The 18,264-nt window shown below is 37.4% G+C and overlaps 2 protein-coding genes and 2 long non-coding RNA genes across 7 annotated transcripts in view; 2 read left to right on the plus strand and 2 right to left on the minus strand.

Annotated features, from left to right (window-relative positions):
* Positions 1-18,264, plus strand: part of LOC146455458 (uncharacterized) — a 145,082-nt gene that overhangs the window by 111,721 nt on the left and 15,097 nt on the right. The gene's annotated exons all lie outside the window — the stretch shown is intronic.
* The window catches only part of LOC146455462 (uncharacterized), a 50,292-nt gene that overhangs the window by 21,047 nt on the left and 10,981 nt on the right, over positions 1-18,264 (plus strand). The gene's annotated exons all lie outside the window — the stretch shown is intronic.
* LOC146455463 (uncharacterized) lies at positions 1,878-11,464 on the minus strand. The gene is made up of 3 exons (XR_014859016.1): positions 11,034-11,464; positions 8,864-10,124; positions 1,878-2,263 (listed from the first exon to the last, which is right to left on the minus strand). It is a non-coding gene; the product is annotated as an uncharacterized LOC146455463 (long non-coding RNA).
* Positions 4,917-8,254, minus strand: LOC146455464 (uncharacterized). Its single transcript, XR_014859017.1, has 2 exons — positions 8,026-8,254; positions 4,917-7,113 (listed from the first exon to the last, which is right to left on the minus strand). It is a non-coding gene; the product is annotated as an uncharacterized LOC146455464 (long non-coding RNA).

Below are 18,264 nucleotides of genomic sequence, written 5' to 3' on the forward strand. Positions count from 1 at the left end.
GTGTGTGTTTTAACACGCACAATTTAGAAGCAAGGAATTTATGAACCGGAACATTCTTAATCCGAGCGCTGTAACAGACAAAGACAACAAAAGATATGTATTAACTCTTTAATCCTCAACAAAGCTCAACCTGAAACGATTCTTTTTTAGTCATAAGGCGGGAAAGGTGCTTAGTTAATTTAGGCGAGAAACACAAACGACAAATGTTTTTGATTATCTCCAAGTTTTCGGTAAAGGTCAGGTTATATAGAGTGTCAGAAAAGGCCAAACACAAGCCTGAAAGGCCAAAACCACACCAAAAGGGACAAAAGGAGACAAACGGGCCATTTGTAGTTATGTGCCTTTATTTTTCTTAGACACACGCGTGGGTGTCGCGCGTATTTGTTCTTTTTTTTTTTTCTAAACAGACTTCCGAATGCAGATTCTCTAGCTTAGAAATTGTAGATCCTGGAGCTTATCGTATTTTTTTTTCTTTCTCTCTATATTATCATCCAAATGTAAATAGTTTTCATTATTATTATTTTTATTTTCACGTATGGCGGAAGGGCCTCCAAAGAGGGGCTATACAATAAAGTATGTATGTATGTATGTACTATATGATGTCATGTATCCAAAAATAACTTCAAAAACCTGTCAAACGGGTGATACCGCCCATGACTGCCATAAGTTAAAAATAGGGCATGACATCATTGATAAACCTGTCAAACCAGTTCATAACCTGTTGGTGAGGCTAAAATAAAATATGACGTCATCCTATAATGAGTGATCAAGACAATAGGCCATGACGTCATCGGCGTTAATTTATGCCCCCTCAAGTAAATGAGATTCTCCCTCGAAAAAGAGGAAACCGTGGTCCCTCCCTCACTGCTCACAAGAAAACATGTTTAACAATATCAGAATAAATAGGCTCCAAAATATCATAACCAGGGGCCCGTTTCTCGAAAGTCCCGGTAATTTCCGGGCCCGTTAACTTATCGGGCAACTTATCGGGAAACTTTACTGGGCCCGATAATGTGTTTCTCGAAGCACCCGTAAACTTTCCCGGTAATTTCCGGGCCCGGTAAAATAGGGGATCGTTACCAGGCTCTTGCGCGCGCTACACGCTCGTTCAAAAGAGAAGGAGAACGACTTGGGACTACTCGATGGAAAAGCACGGTTATACTATGGATAGGACTGTCTTCATCATTAATCGATTATTGAAGGACAGTGCAATACGTGCTAAGTTTAACTTTCAGTTAGTCGTTTTGTCAAAGGAGAGCAACCAAGAGAGATCATTATTTTGCATTATCATGTAATTTGCAAGTGCCTTTGGTAGCTCGATTCGACAGTTTCGCTTTTCGCCATCGTACATGTATCTATCGTCTGTGAATTTTTTTTTGTATGATGATACTTCACATGGATATGCGAATTGGAGATGCCATGTTTACATTATTTTAGAACGCGCCAGTGTGGGAGGAAGGAAGGTGTATTCACTATTGATCTGCTGGATTCCGATCTGCTTTTCTCTTTGATGGTCAGTTCGTGGTTGTGCAACAAACATTTGGTAGTGTTAAAGGTAAGCTTATGTACGTTCAAATAACCATAGCTATCCCTTTTATTGTTTATAAATCAAATATTGTATTTTTGGTTCTTGGTTAGTCAGTTTATTGAAATCCTACACATACATCAAACCGGAAATGACTAATTCTAATTACACTCTTAGAAATAAACCATGTCTGAATGATAATGGTGAGCCAATTCCAATTTCTAGATTACAGATACTAGGTATGAAGCAACACTTAGTGATTTTACTCTACGTAGCGGAATTTTATTGGATTGCTATAGTCTTTATATGACTAATACATGCTCAGTTATCGCTAAAAAAAGTAGTCTCTGTTCCTGTCCCTGAACCCTACTGTGAAACCAATGAGTGGCTGTCATGTCTGGATTCAGATTAATGGTATTAATATTCAACTTTGATCATAATAATGTTACAAGTATGATAAAGTTGTTATCTTATTATAACTTGATACAGGAAGTCAGTCTGGCAGCTGGTAACACTGCACTGCTGCTGTTACAATTTACTGGTAATAATAAATATATTTGCACCTGAATAACACTTGGCTGCCAAATTGCTCACTTGAAAATACAAATATTTGTGATGTTTTGTTCAAAAATCAAACTCATTCCAAAACCAGTCATGCATTATCTTGGAGAGGGGAAAGGGAGGATGCTAGTGATAGCAATTAATATCAGTGGGAGCATAATTGTGGTCAGTTTATGACTATTTTGCCATACTTCTGGTCAGCCAAGATTAACCTACTGTATTGGATTACAGTCATGACCTTTGGTGATGATCACTGAAATGATGTTTAGGACAACAACACTTCTAATAATACTAATAATTTATTGATGATTTAACCTTTTAGGATAAAAAAAAATGGCCCGGCACAACACCAACTGGGGCAAACAAGGAAAAGGCCACCAATTTAGACACTTGCTCAAGCTCAGCTGGTAGTAATATATTCGAACCATACAATAATTGATATTTTCAAAATAATCTAATCACCAGTACATTCTGTGTGAATATTCATTTTTAATTATTAGTGTCTATTAATAAAAAATGAACAAAAGCTAATGCTGTATTCAAGTGACTAATTATATAATAGGTTGCAGATCTCAATTTTATGTTCCAGAATTAAGTTATACAATGTAGCCTATCCACTGAGTGTCTCCAATATATTTTAAGTAATTAGTTTATACCCTTAAGGGGTAGATGCTAAATAAAAATAGTAACAATAATAAATTTTAGCTGCAAGTTTTTCAGGAATCAATATAGGCCGAAAAACATTTAGTGAGTTAATGACATTGAGTTGGCAGAACTAAGGAACCCTATAGCATTTTGGAACCTTTCCGAAAATGCTACTTATACATAGCTATTAAGATATTGGTCAGGATATATCATCATCATCATCGTTATCATTGATAAGGTTCTTAGTAATCTCGTACCCAGATCTCCCACGGTCAGGCGGAGGGGAGATCTGGTAAAGTTCGATTTGAGGCCCGGAATACGGGCCTGCCCATCATCCTTTGTCCACCGTGCTGCTCGTAACTGTGATCATTCCTGGTGAGGTTTTCGCTTTCGAGGGTGCTCTTCGGAACGTTCTTCGGTCGAGAGGACAACAAAACTTGAAACTTAAACCAAAACGAAAAAGGCAACAGGAGAGATTGCAATCAACAAGCGCGGTAGATCACTTTTTTACTAAGATTAGTTCCTACCCTTTGTGACCATCTAGACCATCTTCGTAATGAAAACTGTTCAAGAACAAATCCATCGTAATTGTGCTTTCTCCACTCAAGATCAACATGCTTATCGACGATCAATTAAAAAGACTTAAGTAAACCGGAGTAAGCTGTACCAGTTTTCGCCTTAGATGGTAACTGTATTGAAGATACTGTAATTTACAGGCAGGGAAATGTGACATAATTTTTGTGCACCCCAAGGTAAAGGTAGCAACAGACAGTGCAGAGAGTTTTTGTTGTCGAAGCTTTATCAGAAAAATTTTGTGGTCGTTGTTGTAGATGAGGCACAATAGAGTTACTGATTGGCATCTTGGTGTTAAATTTTGCATTGGAAAGTCAAATGGTTCATGTCATATTTTCATTTGCAAAGTTTCAGAAATTGTGGTCTTCCAGTGATACGTAAAAATTATTTCTTCTCTTTGTAGTCTTTCAGCTGATTTGGTCACACAAATTCTCCTTCTTCCATAAGTTAATGGTTTAAATTTCAAACCAAATGGATTGTGTAAATGCGGCAGGTTTCTTTTACAGGCCAAAGGACACAACTCAAGGTCACTGTAATAATATAATTTTATATGAACCAGCTAAACAGGGCCTCCTCCTACCTACAACAACTGTCCACTCCTATAACACCAGAAATTCTGCCAAGCTTAATTTCCACCGACCACAAGTTAGAACTAACATAGGCAAATTTACTTTTAAGTACTCTGCTTCTGTCATATGGGAAACTGTCCCCATGGCATTGAAAAAAACAAAAACTTTTAACAGGTTTAAGAAACTTTATAAGGCCCACCTGATCTCTTGTCAATCAAATAATATATGTTCTGTTTAATGATCAAATATAATAGTATGTAACTATCTAATAATAATAATAGAGTTAAAAATAATAATAATAATAATAATAATAATAATAATTGTCTGCTTATATTTTGATCTTTGTTGTCGCTGCTGTTGCTGCTGATGATGTGTTGTCCTTTTCCTTTCTTTTTGTTTGTTGTTGTTTGTTTGTTTGTATGTTGTTTTTTTGCTTTTTTTTTTTGTTTTTATTTATTTATTGTTTTGTTTTTCTTTTATTAAGCTTGCCCTGTTTAGATTTCTTGCTCGGTTCAGTATATCTCGAACATACCTTAATTTACACAAATGTAATTCTCTCTTGTACATCCTAGGCTCTACAAACATTTCCTACATTTTCTAATATCTCAATAAAGCTCAGTGTCATTTCTTTGTTTACTTAAAAGTAGGTGGTGGTTTTGCCTTTGCTACTTTGACCACCACACACATTTTATAATTTGTACTGTATTTATTTTTATCTTGTAATCATTTGTTGTAATACTTTTCTTTCTATGTTGTGTAAATAGTGTGAAATAAATGAACCATGAACCATCCTAGCCCTAACACCATGCTACTGTCTTGGTTATATACCAGCAAACCAGAAAGACCTGTCCGTGTAAATGGTAGGCGCCCAATTATGTCCAACATTAAAATACCGAGTACACCCTTGCTGTTTTAAAGGGGTTTTTTTTTCTCAAAAATGGAAGTTTGAATTTCTTTTGGGAAATGGAGGTACCACATCTGGATTTGGGATCTGAAGAATGTTTGGTTACTCGCAACATGTGAGCAAACAGAGCAAGTCCCTATGAGTTTCCCATTAGAGTTTTATTTGGTAGTGATGAGCTTTCCATTTCAGTGGTTCTTGATTCACCTTTATCACATAACACTTGAAAAGTTTTCACCTGAAATTTATGTTAAGTTTAGGGGACATGCCCCCTCGACTGCTTCTTTGATGACAAGTTAATAAAGGTTATAATTTTACACATAGGAGTCCACAGACTCGAAAATTAGAACCACATAATACACAAGACCAATAATATTTGACTCTTGATATGAAGAACAAAGGTCATTATCTGCATTTGATTTGCAAGGCACAATGAGCTGCTTAAATAATCATTGTTGTACTGAGCATTGCATTATTTGTACATGCATAGAGGATGATACACTAAGAATAATACAAGGTTCTTTATGTCCAAAGCAGCTATCTTGGTGCTTGGACACTCACCTCTGATGGGATCCTTGATTTCAGCAAAAAAAAAAAATAACAATAATAATAGGAAGGTGTGAAGGTCTTTTGGGCTCATAAAAGTAGCAAATGGCAGATAAATAGAAAACAAATAAAAAAAATATTTCCACTATTTGTTTTCCTGTGCATGTCTGTGTGTTCTAATGAACTGTCACCCATTTCTGCAGCAAAACAACAGCTTTCACAGTAAGCTGATCTTCAGTAACCATGAATTCCTAAGTATTCCTTAACCATGGCCTTCCATAGCCAGGAAACAACATTTAATCAAACTGTCAGACACAAACCCACTGCAGAGAAGTGGTGGGGAAAAGAAACTTTGAAAACAGTGTCTGTCTTGGATGAAAATTCCTTGTTGATGCCAATTCCTTGAGCAAAAAAAATTTTCTTGTATTGATATTTGCACCCATGTCAGGTCCTAACTTTTCTTAATATTAAGACCAGCAACACAAAATTATGTTCAAGGACTTTTCACACAAGTACACAAAAAATATCAGAACAGTGAACCTTGAACCTTTAAGCCCCAGTAGTGATCAGTATCAAAATTTCTCCTAATATTTATCAATACACAATCAAGGAGAGGTCATGAGATCACCAGTGGTGAAATTTCTTGATATTTCAACAACCTCCCTATAATGCTACTATGAAAAATGGACATGTAGAGACCAGTAAGGAGAAACTGTATGTTGACACTGAGGCTTAAAGGTTAAAAGCTAATAAATACAGAGCCATATTGTTGGTGATTATCGCAGCTTCTTTTATGCTTCGTCCTTCCACCACCCCATGCGTCAAAAAGGGCTTAGTTACTTGAGAATCCCTTTTTATTCAGCCTTGTCATTATCCATTTTCTGGTAATTATATTGTCTTATTCTAATGGAAAGAATAACAACATCCCAGTGAATGACTACAGTTTTTTCTTAATTAATTGCATCTTTGTTCAGGGGGCACAACTTCAGAGTACAGCAAACGAGGAACGCTTTCCTCAGTATTCCCTACAGCGAAGATTGTTGTCATGACAACAACAGCAACAGAAAAACAACCAAACTACAATCATACAAAGTTTGAATATGAAAGATTTATGGAGTACTACAAAGGCCCTCCTATCTTAACACAAAGTAATGTTGACCAGTTTGATTACATATTTTCGCCCATAGCAGATGAACTAATCACCACCAATGTCAAAAATTAAGCCTGTCAGCCTATTATTTACTCATCATTAGTACTGTGTGGATTTGGGGGTGCCTTTTTGGGTGGAAAGCTTGGGGATCACCAGTTCTACCTTACTCCCCAAATTCCTCAAAATGCACTTTTGGCTCAGTCTCATTCTCTACAGACTGACAATGAATATTATTTGCCACAATCTTTGGGAATGGGGTTTGATTCTCATTGTGTTGGAAGGATAATAATTTATTCATTTTGGTCTTCCGCAAACCATGGAAAGTTTTTTTTAAGAAAGTGGAAGAGATGGGAGGCCTGCTACATCAAAACTTTACTTTAACAACAATCATATTGGTGCAAATATTGAAGAAATGCAACCCATCATGACAGATTAGTGTAAATACCCCAGAAATCTGTGCAGGGGAAAATTTTGGCTTATAACCACTTTGGTTTTGGCTTTTGTGTGAGAAATGCAGCTGTTGTGATATCTGTTGTCCGAAATGACTGTCATTGCTCTTAATTATGTGTTGAGCTGTGTCCAGCTGTTTTAGCCCTTGAAGATATTCACATCACTGATAGGAACTTTAGGAACTTGCTTCTCCCTAGAAATCAGGTGGAAGAAGTTAAGGCAGAGTTAACAAGAAATAAAGGAGAAACTGAGGCCAGTGATAACTATTTGTATCAGAGAATGTGCTAAGGATTAACAATGGAAGTAGTAAATGAAGTGTGTTTAGTACTTCAAGGACTCCATACTAATGATAAAATAATGGAGAAATTCCCCTATCTTGAAGAAAAGAACAATGGCAAAAAGATTCTAAAAACTATAAGTGATGTCAAATCCAAAGAGGCATGTCCTCCTTTTAAAACTACTTCTTTTCTAAAGCCTATCACAAGCATAGACCTGCAAAACATTAGGTGGTGCAGCATGTAAACCAATGTCCCCATTTTTATTTTAGAGGAAGGCTAATTTTATATTTTGGATCCAAATTTTTTTAACTCAGTAGGTGGGAGAGAGGGGATAAAATTAAACTAACTACACTTACATAAAGAGCCCTAATCGGTTCAGACAAGGTGTTCTCTGTTGTAGTACGGGTTTCATTACTATTATTTTGGCGGTCATAAGTCGAACATTTTTCATTTCTCTTAGCTGAGGGGTGGGAGGGATATTGATCTCACCAGCAGATGAATAATAATATTGTGTGGACACTCTATCAATTTCTCCAAAGTCCTATGAGAGATGTTGTATGGATCTTGAAGGAATAAGCACACTGGTCTGAAAGGACTAATATTATATTATGAAGTCTCTTACTCAAAGTCCAGTTCAATTTATAGAAGGAAAATAGTCTTTTAGCAGAAGACAAAAACTGAAAATATGCTAGCAAATGCGGAGCGCGTGTTCAGGAACTCAAGGTAAAGTATTTTGGGGAAATTAACTTGCGTTTACTAAATAAATAATCATTTTAAAAAAAATCATTTTTTGTCAAGAAATACCAAAAAAAAAATATATGACCTACCTCCATTTTATCCCCAAAAGAAGGCAAGCTTATATCCATCGTGTTGGAAACTTGTGTAATTTGGCAAGGCCGTTTGAACGTTACTGCAAACTCTTTTCGGCTAAAGTCGCTGTTGTCTTCCGAAAAAACAATTTCTCACTGTTCTCTCCCCACACAAAGGGCATGTATGTATTAAAACGTCGCATGACAATCTTAATCGGAGCGAAAACTTTTCCGTGTTTTTGTTTCTTCCCCGAACTGGAAAACCAAACACAGAAGGAAAGAGCCAATCACAGAGCAGATTAGAATGAGGCATTCTTAATTCTGGTAACCAACCAGAAATGGCGTTGTATCGAACTTTACCAGATCTCACATTTCGACATTCCCGAACCGACGACTGAGATCGGGGTACGAGATTAGGTTCTTAGCAGCCGACCACATGCATCTTTTTAATAGCTCCGAACATGTGCTGAACATGTGGAGATTAGAAAGTATAATTTATTGAATTCTAGGCAAAACAATTATTTTTCCTTTTGTACTTTGAAACAGTGACTGCATACTATAAAATGAAGGTGCAAAAGGTGGAATTAGAAATGAATCATTTCAAAGAACAAAAGAGAGGAGGAGGAGAACTCTTGGCGTACCTCTAAGGACCAGCTCTACAGAAAAAAAAATTATTGAAAAGAGTAATATTATTGATACACTGTCCATTAATGGGTACATTTTAGACACTCACCATTGTATTGCCTGTTTCTCGAATCTCTATGTTGAATGAAATGCGCAGTGACATTCAACCCAGCAAGCCTCAACACTGAAAACTTGGGGAACGGGGGTGGGGGGGGGGGGGGAGGGGGTTAACAGAGTATTACATTGTTCATTGCCCTTTTAGAGTGCATTATTTGCAGGAAATAGGAAAAATGATGAGAGTGTATCAACCTTTTTGCAATAAATAATTATTATTGCTTGTAGCTTTGAACATTATAGACGTCTATATCTGCATTAGAACAGGTAATTAAAGCGCATGTTCATTAGACCTGTGACTTTGAACAGTGTTGAATATTGGGGCCATATAACTCCAAAATATAACTTTAATTTCAACAATACTAATGTATACTATCCCACTGGAATCTGATAGCCAGGTTAACAGGTAATATTCTTGCTGGATATCTTTTACATCAAACTTTTCACAAGTCATCTCAATAATTATTCATGCAGGCTATCAGATTTTTTTGTAATTTCTTTTTTTCTGCTTGTCATTTGAACTGGTAAATAAAAAAGATACATCCCTGTGAATGTATGAAACATATTTTTGAACTGCAGATGAAAGATTAAATAGAAGAAAGTTGCATAAATAACTGTGAAGGTCTTTCTTCTATTTAAAATTGATACAATAATTGCTTCATATTTATCATCACCAAAAAATTCCCCACCGAAATGTTTTCTAACCAAATAAATCTGCCAAAAAAATTAAACCTAAGCCACCCAAAAGTCCAACTGAAAATCCCTAACTTCAAACCCACAAAAGCTTTCATACATCAGCAACAAATATAACTGAGTACCCTCCCTTGGGGTGGGAAGAATAATGGGACTTAAATTATGTTTTGGTTAATGGCTTAAGTCAGAAGCTAATTGTTTGGCAGATTTGAGCCCTCAAATTACAAAGTGAGCATGGAACCATATAATTTTCTGACACAAGAACCAGACTGTACGTATGCCAAAAATGTTGTATGCCAGGTCATTTCAAGGTGGCTACTTAACTTTTTACATTCTCATGTTGTTTCACTAACAAAAATAGCCAGTTTCACTTTCATGAAGTCCTATATTACAAGGAAAAGAAAGTATTGAAATACTTTAAAAGAATTAGCAGTTCCCATATTTTTAAGTATGTCTAACCTTATGTAAACATTTAGTAAAATTGAGTTTAATTATCACATGTAAAGGATTTACTGCCAGTGCAGTTTTCAAGCTCATTTAATTCTCCCAATTACTCATGTATGTACATTTTTCTTAATTAAAATTTTCATTAAAATTCAATTAAGTTGTTCACGCTCAGTCTTCTTCCATCAGTTGTTCCCCTGCTCCTGATGTTCTCAGTTAGCCCTCTTCTGTCAGTTGAACCCCTGTGGATGAAAAAGAATTTTCAATAAAAATTATCTTGAAAAATAATTATTCAATAACAATTTAAAAACATTATTCAAGTTATTGTTCACAAAATTATTTAAGTGCATGTTCAGCTGTCCTTTTTGGTTATGTCTAAGAGTGGGCCTCATGCCCGAAAATCTCTCGTGCAGCTGTTCTTGTCTGTACCGTGCTGGCACTTGCTTGGTTTGGCATGCTTATGTCTGCCTGTTCAGTTGCAGTTGTGGCTGCTCATTCATTCATTCAATACATTATTTGGGCAGTTCAGTTGTACGTCTGCTTTCCATGGCCCAAAGAATATTTTCATACGTTTTTTATTTACTCCCCCTCCCCCTACCCTACCCTACCCTTGCCCCCAGTTATTTTATTTTTTTGTTTGTTTGTTTGTCCTGTGAACTCCTATGTTACTCTAGGTCAGTAACACAAATTCCTGTATTTGTAGTTGAAAATGACACCTCCATCACTTTCGTTTTTTCCCCCAAATTTATGAAGTGTTTATTTACAACCATCAATGACTTGAGTACTGAGTGGGTTTAGTTTCAATTCAGCCGGATTTCCTTTTTGTTATATTCATCTTTCCATTTCAAACACGTTAGTTATTTCCCCCCCATTTTCGTAGTAAATGCAGCTAATTCGGTAATTCTCATACTGTACTTTTTCGGACGATCGGAAGCAGTTTCTACGTAAAAAAAGCCAGCTTAGATCTCAAACAAAAACCATCTAAGGGCCACGCACGGGCAAGTATATGCTTTACGGGGCAAAATTGCAAGTCCTCCCGGGATAACCGAAATTCGAAACACACTGAGCAAATTACTGTAGCTCTGGTTTTTACCGACTGAAACCAACTGGATTAGGAGTTTGTTCTAGTTCTAAAATTGCAAAATATTTACCTGTGTTTTCGCGGACAGCGGACAGCTTCTCGTACTGTACGGTATCTCTCGAAAGGTTTCCTCCAGTAAACTCGTCAACAAGCGAATTTATTACTTCCCTGGATAACCAGTATCTTTCTATTATTTCTCTTTCTTCTATTTTGTCTAAAATCAATCGCTCTTGGTAAGTACGCGACCGACAAACCGGGACAAAAATGACCGCCTCCGGCGGCCATCTTGTTTTCTTGCAACAAAATATTGCTTCCCGTAAACTTTACGGGCACTTTACGGGAGGTCATGACCTCCCGTAAATTACCGGGCAACTTACCGGGCAACTTACCGGGATCGTAAATAACGGGAGTTTCGAGAAACACCCGTAAACTTATCGGGGGCTTAACGGGCAACTTACCGGGCCCGATAAGTTGCCGGGACTTTCGAGAAACGGGCCCCAGGGCCGGGTTCTTCGCAAGCCGAATAACTCTAATCTACGATTAAAAGTTAATCATGGTTTTCATTTCGCTCTTTAAAAGAGGTTTTTAAGACCCATTTCAAGGTACAGGTAAAGAAAAGTCTAAATCAAAAGTGAGGGCCAAAAATCTTTTAGAAGAATCTTTACCGATGAGTAATTAAACTCGAATGAAAGTTCATGTTAATCCCGAAATTGGTCTTTGATCAACTGGACCCTTGGCCCTGAATATCACCTCGGGAAGACATCAGCCATCTTTCAAACTTAACGCGTCTAAGAGTGTGTAGCGTGGGGCTCAGGCCCTATGGTACGCCTTTGTAGCTCGTTACAAGTGCGACAGCATAAAGGTTATATTTTCGTTCATTTTATTAACCCTTTTAATCACATTACAACCAGAATGCCATAATTACTCTTCGGCTTTTAGTTTCACGGTTGTAATTTCCAACCCTGGCATTACGTTATCTCCCTTGGATGTTAGAGGCTTTATCCATTCCTCAAGCTGGAATTTCTTCCACCATCTCCTCGAATTTCCCATGCTTTTTCTCGAAATACTTCTTGTGCAATTTCATGATTTTTTTTTTGCTTTATATAACTCAGTAATTACAATATTGAACACTGCTTACACTATTTAAAATAAATACCATACTTAACTGATACTGACAATACTTATTGCTTAAATTTTTAACAATACTTACTATTTTCAAACATTCTTACGTTTCTTATGCTTTAAGTACACAATTGCATTACAAGAAACTTGTTGGCAAGATAATTGGCGTTATTGAGGCAGGATAAGCTACCAGATGAATTACATAAAGAATATCAGGGGCGTTGGGAATAACGCTATAGTTGAAACGATAGTTTCTACGTGATATCGTGTAGGAATGACCATTGTTTGGGTAGAAAATTGTTTGCTTCTGCTTGTACTTGTATGTTGTAAATTGTCTTTAGGTATTTGAGAAATCCTTGCAATAGAGGTATAGATTCTTTTGTTTTGCAGAGCCAGATATAGTGCCTGGCAATAAGAAAACAAAGGTTGATCTGGCGTTGAACTTTAGAAGAGTCTGATCTCAGGCCTAGTGAAACAGTCATGTCTGCAGAGTAGCTATCGGGAATAATTTGACAAAGTTTTAATCGCGTTATGATGCTCTCCCAGAAGAGCGCCGTTTTTGGGCAGGACCAGAAAAGGTGTATGAGTTTTTCTGGTTCTTTTTTGCAAAAGGAGCAGTTGGAGTTTTCTTTTATTCTTATCTTAGTTAAGAAAGCATTTGCTGGCATTCTTCTGTGCAACAGTTTAAATGTGCTTTTGTGATTTTATGAGCTAGTTGGTAGGTCGCGCCCCACTTTGTTTCGTTTTGACCTAAGTTGCAGTCTTGGATCCATTTTTGCTGGCTAGTAGGAGGGGTGGCACTTTTCTTTGTAATTAATTTGTCATACACCAACTTGCTTGCTTTTCGGGCTTTTACTAGTTTGGTCGAATAACTGTCGTATCGAATAAGAATTTGGAAATTTTGGTTTTTAGAGGAGAAGGGAAAATCGGAGAACCCAGGAAAAAAAGCGCTCAGAACAAGACTCAACCCACACAAACAACGCAGAACCCGGTCCACATTGGTGGGAGGCGATTGTTCTCACTCCTACGGCATCCCTGCTCCCCTTAAGGTTCAAAAAGCTGGTTGTAACATATACTCGAAAAATGAATATTTGGCCGAAAAGCTAAGCTTCGAGGGCAAATGTGAAATTTTGAGGACAATCTCTCAGCCAAGGACATTATCAGCCGACATACCATCAAGGCAGAAAGGGGTTTATTTATTTTACAACCCTCCCATTAATTTTTATATCGCGTGAAAACCGCTCATAAAAAAGCCGGTGCGATCTGATGGCGGATACGCGCGATTGACGTACACAAGTACATTTGATTGGTTTACAAGAACTTTATTTTCACTGTAATTGGACCAAAATTTGACAAACTGACTCAGTTTGCGTAGGACTAAATCTGAAAGTCTACTCGTAACTTTCTACACCTTCAAAGACGTTGACAGCATGTTTTGTTGACATTTTTGTACCTTCCGGAAAAGCATTTACGACCAGCTTTATGCTGTAAACATGACTGGACATCTACAAAACGAGTTTGTATTTCTTCCATGTAAAATAATAAAAATGAAAAAGTGAAACTCTCTAGCTCGATTTTTTCCGCTGGCTTTGTTTTTTTTTTTTTTTTAATTGAAATAATAGGAGGGCAAATATCGACCCAGGCAGGGGCTATTGCGTGATAACCATTCTTTGAATTTGCACCACGTGACGCAAAGTAGCCAATAAAATCGCGCAAAAATTAATGGGTTGGTTATAAGAAAAAAATATTTGCGTGTAAAGATTTCCCCCTTTTGTGCACGCCAGTTCCAGTTCAATTCGGACTTTACGAATACGGTCTATTGTTCAGTGTATCTCTCTTTTTTTGCTGTAAAAATAATAAAACAATAATGGAGCAAGGATGAATTCTACGTATTATTTCTTTGGGCGTGAATAATTGGTTAAATTTAATCCTTGCATTTGTTTTTCTGTTTTAGGATCTCAACAACGTCCGGGATAATCTTGCACAGGTGAGAATGACAGAATAGAAAAAGAGCCTTTAAAATATCTTTCTTCTTCAATTGTGAGGCAACAATTATTTCCAACATTTCTAAATTCCAATTCGATATCGATAATTTTCCCAGTTATTGCTCTGTTATCATTCTTTCCAGCGACCTTTTTATTTACAACAAGAAACAAGTTCTTAAAACATCTTTACTACAAGGTTACCCATCAGGAACAGGCAAAGTTTGATTCAGGTCTTCGCAATTTGAGTATTTGACTGTGCATGATTGTCTCAGAAATTTGTTTGGCTAAAGCACAGACTGAAACTGTCTAGTAAATTTTGCTTATCAAGAAGGCCGTACGCTATAAACCTCAGAGAAAATGGATACACTAATCAAAAAACACACTTCAAATATATCTTTGAGTAATAAATGAAAAAAGCACTGTGATAATTCATAGCAATAAGTACAGAAATAAACTAAACAACGATCTTTGAAAAATTCACAAAAAACAAGCGAATGAATGTTTTGCGTAAACTTTGTTTTGATGAAAATGAAATCACACTTTTTATTAATTTTACATTCGCTTTTAACGTTCTTTGAAAAGATATTCAGTGAAAATTACTCACGCATCTTAATCTTTGCGGTTATATCCTACTGTTTTAAGTATTTTTGTTTGTTCTCTGTCAAGATTGTCAGAAATAAATGCTAAAATTAGAAATATATGCGAGAAAAACTTGTCAGTAGTTTATGCCAACGATACAATGTTGGGAGACGTTTGCTTGACTGACTATTTTAGCTCAGAATCAAACTTGTTTAAATGAAGCAAAATGGGATGAGATAAGAAAATAAAACTCCAAGGGAAATAACGAACATGGACCGAAAAATGAGCTCAAAAAGGCTGCTCTTAGGTTAAACAAGTTGCAGTGTCAACACTAAAAGAAAAAATATCTTGCGAAAGCAGCAAAGTTTTGTCAACAAAATCACATGAATATAATCGCCTCTTTGGAGAATAACCAGTCCTTTTATTCGATTGCTGATTTTTTTGTTAGTTTACAACGTTAAGTTTCACTTCAGGAGGAAAAATCCATCGCATCTTAATTTCATTTCATCGCGCCGGATTAGTATAAACTAATTTTTCTTCAAGATTCGGCCCCTGTTTATGAAGTGCCGCCTCTAAAAGCTGCTAAAAGAATCGATTTGTTTCTCCCGCCGCTATCCGCCTTTCTCTTTCTCCCGCTCAGTTTGACGGCAAAATTGGACGAGATCAGAAAAAAAAAAACTACAAGGGAAATAATCAACATGGACCGAAAAAATAAGCTCAAAATACTGTTCCGAAGTTAGCAGTAAGCTTATTAAGCTCAAGCTTAAGTTAAACGGCGTGTCAAAACTACAAGAAAACAATATCTTGCGAGCCAGCAAACTAGCAACGTTTTGTCAACAAAATTGCATGACTGTACTCGCCTCTTCTGAAAATAAGCAGTCCCTTTATTCCATTGCTTATTTTTCCGTTCGTTTTACAACGTTAAGTGAGCGAAACGTTTCACTTCAAGAGAAAAAATCCAACGTTTCGTGTCGCCGGATCGGAGTAAAATGATTTCACTTCCAGATTCTGATGATGTGCCAGGCGATTTGTTTCTCCCGCCACTAGTTGCCTTGCTCTTTCTCCTGCTGTTGGTCACATATAAAAATTGACTTTGTATCTTGTCGTCTTCAAAATTATTTTTTTTTGTTTTGTTTTTTTCTCAAACGCAGTTGGCGATGCAACTTCCCGCCAAACAAACCCGGCCGGTAGCGCAGTTGGCCATGCATTTTCCCGCCGAAAAATAACCCTGGTTACAGCACATATGCTCATTTATGTAGGCCAATGTGAAATGAGACACTCAAACCCTGTGCCGCAACACGGGGTTTTATCTGCACCTTTTCCTGTTCTTTCTCTCTTTGTTCGTCACTCATGTTTCGCCTGTTTGCTACCGATCTGAATCGCTCTCTTTGACGTCGAACTTCGCTTCTTCGTCGCCTGTTTTCTCGATCTCTTTCTATCTCCCTTTCTTTGCTTTACATGTTTGTAGACTTATTCATAAATTGAGTTTGTGTTTTTTCGTACACGTCGTCTTCAAAATTATTTTGTTTTTCTCAAACGCAGTTGGTGATGCAATTTCCTGCCAAACAAACGCGGCCGGCAGCCCAGTTGGCCAAGCATTTTTCCGCCGAAAAAACCTGATTTGCAGCACAAGGTTTGAGTGTCTCATTTCATGTTGGCTTACATGGGTAGCGTACGTACGGGCAGTAGGTCGGTCGGACGGACGGAAGTGACGTCATAACCGAACCAAAATTTCTCGCACTGATGGGTTTACCAAAATCTCTTAGCTATGGGGCTCCGCCGCGCGCGCCTACGGCGCGCGCGCGAGTTCCGCTAATAAGATTCCAGGTCGAATTGGAATTTAGAAATGTTGGTTTTTGAGGAGAAGAGAAAATCGGAGAACCCAGGAAAAAAAGTGCTCAGAGCAAGACTTAACCCACACAAACAGCACAGAACCCGATCCACATTGGTGGGAGGCGATTGTTCTCACTACTGCGGCATCTTTGCTTTCCTTAAGGTTCAAATCTCCGTTGTAACATATACTCGAAAAATGAATATTTAGCCAAGAAGCGAAACTTCGAGGACAAATGTGAAATTTTAAGGACAATCTCTCAGCCAAGGACATTATCAGCCGACATACCAGCAAGGCAGAAAGGGGTTTATTTATTTTACAACCCTCCTATTAATTTTTATATCGCGCGAAAACCGCTCGTAAAAAAAGCCGGTGCGATCTGATGGCGGATGCGCGCGATTGACGTAAACAAGTACACTTGATTGGTTTACTGGAACTTTATTTTCACTGACAAACTGACTCAGTTTTCGTAAGACTTAATCTGAAAGTCGACCATGGGCAATAGGAAACATGGGTTTCCACTAAATAAAGACTACATTTATTTCAAATAAAGTTGAATTACTCACAATGAAGTATATAGTCTTAAGTCTTTTCTGGTCGTTTCTCCCCATTTATTTCTTGTAGAATTTAGCCCTAACATTCTATTTCGCCAGCATGCATTCGTTAAGTCTTGGTAACCGTGCCGTGTTATTGAAACCCCAGGCGCGGCCGCTAAGCGCGCGAGCGTTAACACTAAAAAGTGACTGGATAGGAAACGATTTAACCGTCGCTAAGAGATTAGAGCTATTGGCCAATCACTGAACCGAAAATACAATAGACATTGTTTTTCAAATTCGTCTGCACGCGATAAGAGCACTGCAAACTCCTTCCACCCATTGCTAGTTGAAAAAAAGGACAAAAAGATTACTCTCCCCACATGGAAGGAGTCGAAAACAATTTTGAAACATATGACTGAAATATTTGGGCTTTGAAATATGCTTAGTTTATCGGATTGCTGTTAGCCAAACTGTATATTGAAATCAATGACAATTTTCTAAGTCAGATAAACAGAAGAAGGTCAAAAAGTTGCATTAATAATATTTTATTCAGGATTTGTACAAACATTACTTGATTAATTGCAGTCCGCTCTTCCCAGCTTGAGCAAGCGCCAACTCCAGCTTCTTCGGATGGCTTTAACATCGTATGAAATTTGTTGCAGTTCTGTTACGGCCGTTAAATTACTTACACTTCTAATAAGCTTAAAGAGATATAGATATTTATGGCAACAATCGCTATAATATACGCAGGAAAACAAATGGAACACTTTAAAAAACGTCTTTCAAGCGCTCAACTTGAGTAAACGTTTTTTAACGATGGTATTTTTTCCAAGTTAGTTCGTGGTTCCATGGTAAGGTATTCAAAACAAACAACGAAATATTCCGGTGAAACAGCTTCCAACTAACCACATATTTCGAACATATAGCAACTCTTGGTTTCAGTTTTCTCTCGCCCGGACATTGTGCGACACCTCTTCATTACCGGACTTCTAGCGACTTTTTAGACCCCCACTGGCGAGCACCCTTTGCTTACTTATATGGAGACGGGCATAGTTTCTTCTTACGAGGTTCGCACGGTTGATCGAGTTTGGTTCCTACCCACGGCGGTTATGAGTTAACACTCGCGCGCTTAGCAGCCTGCCTGGAATTTCAATAGGTCATTAAAACCGTAACAAATGCTGACGAATTTGTTATGCAGGCTAAATTTGTTATGAGTCAAACTGCGCGTTCTTACTTGTGTATCAATGC

Source organism: Pavona decussata, unplaced genomic scaffold, assembly GCF_977016875.1.
Source record: "Pavona decussata unplaced genomic scaffold, jaPavDecu1.1 SCAFFOLD_273, whole genome shotgun sequence".
NCBI lineage: Eukaryota > Metazoa > Cnidaria > Anthozoa > Scleractinia > Agariciidae > Pavona > Pavona decussata.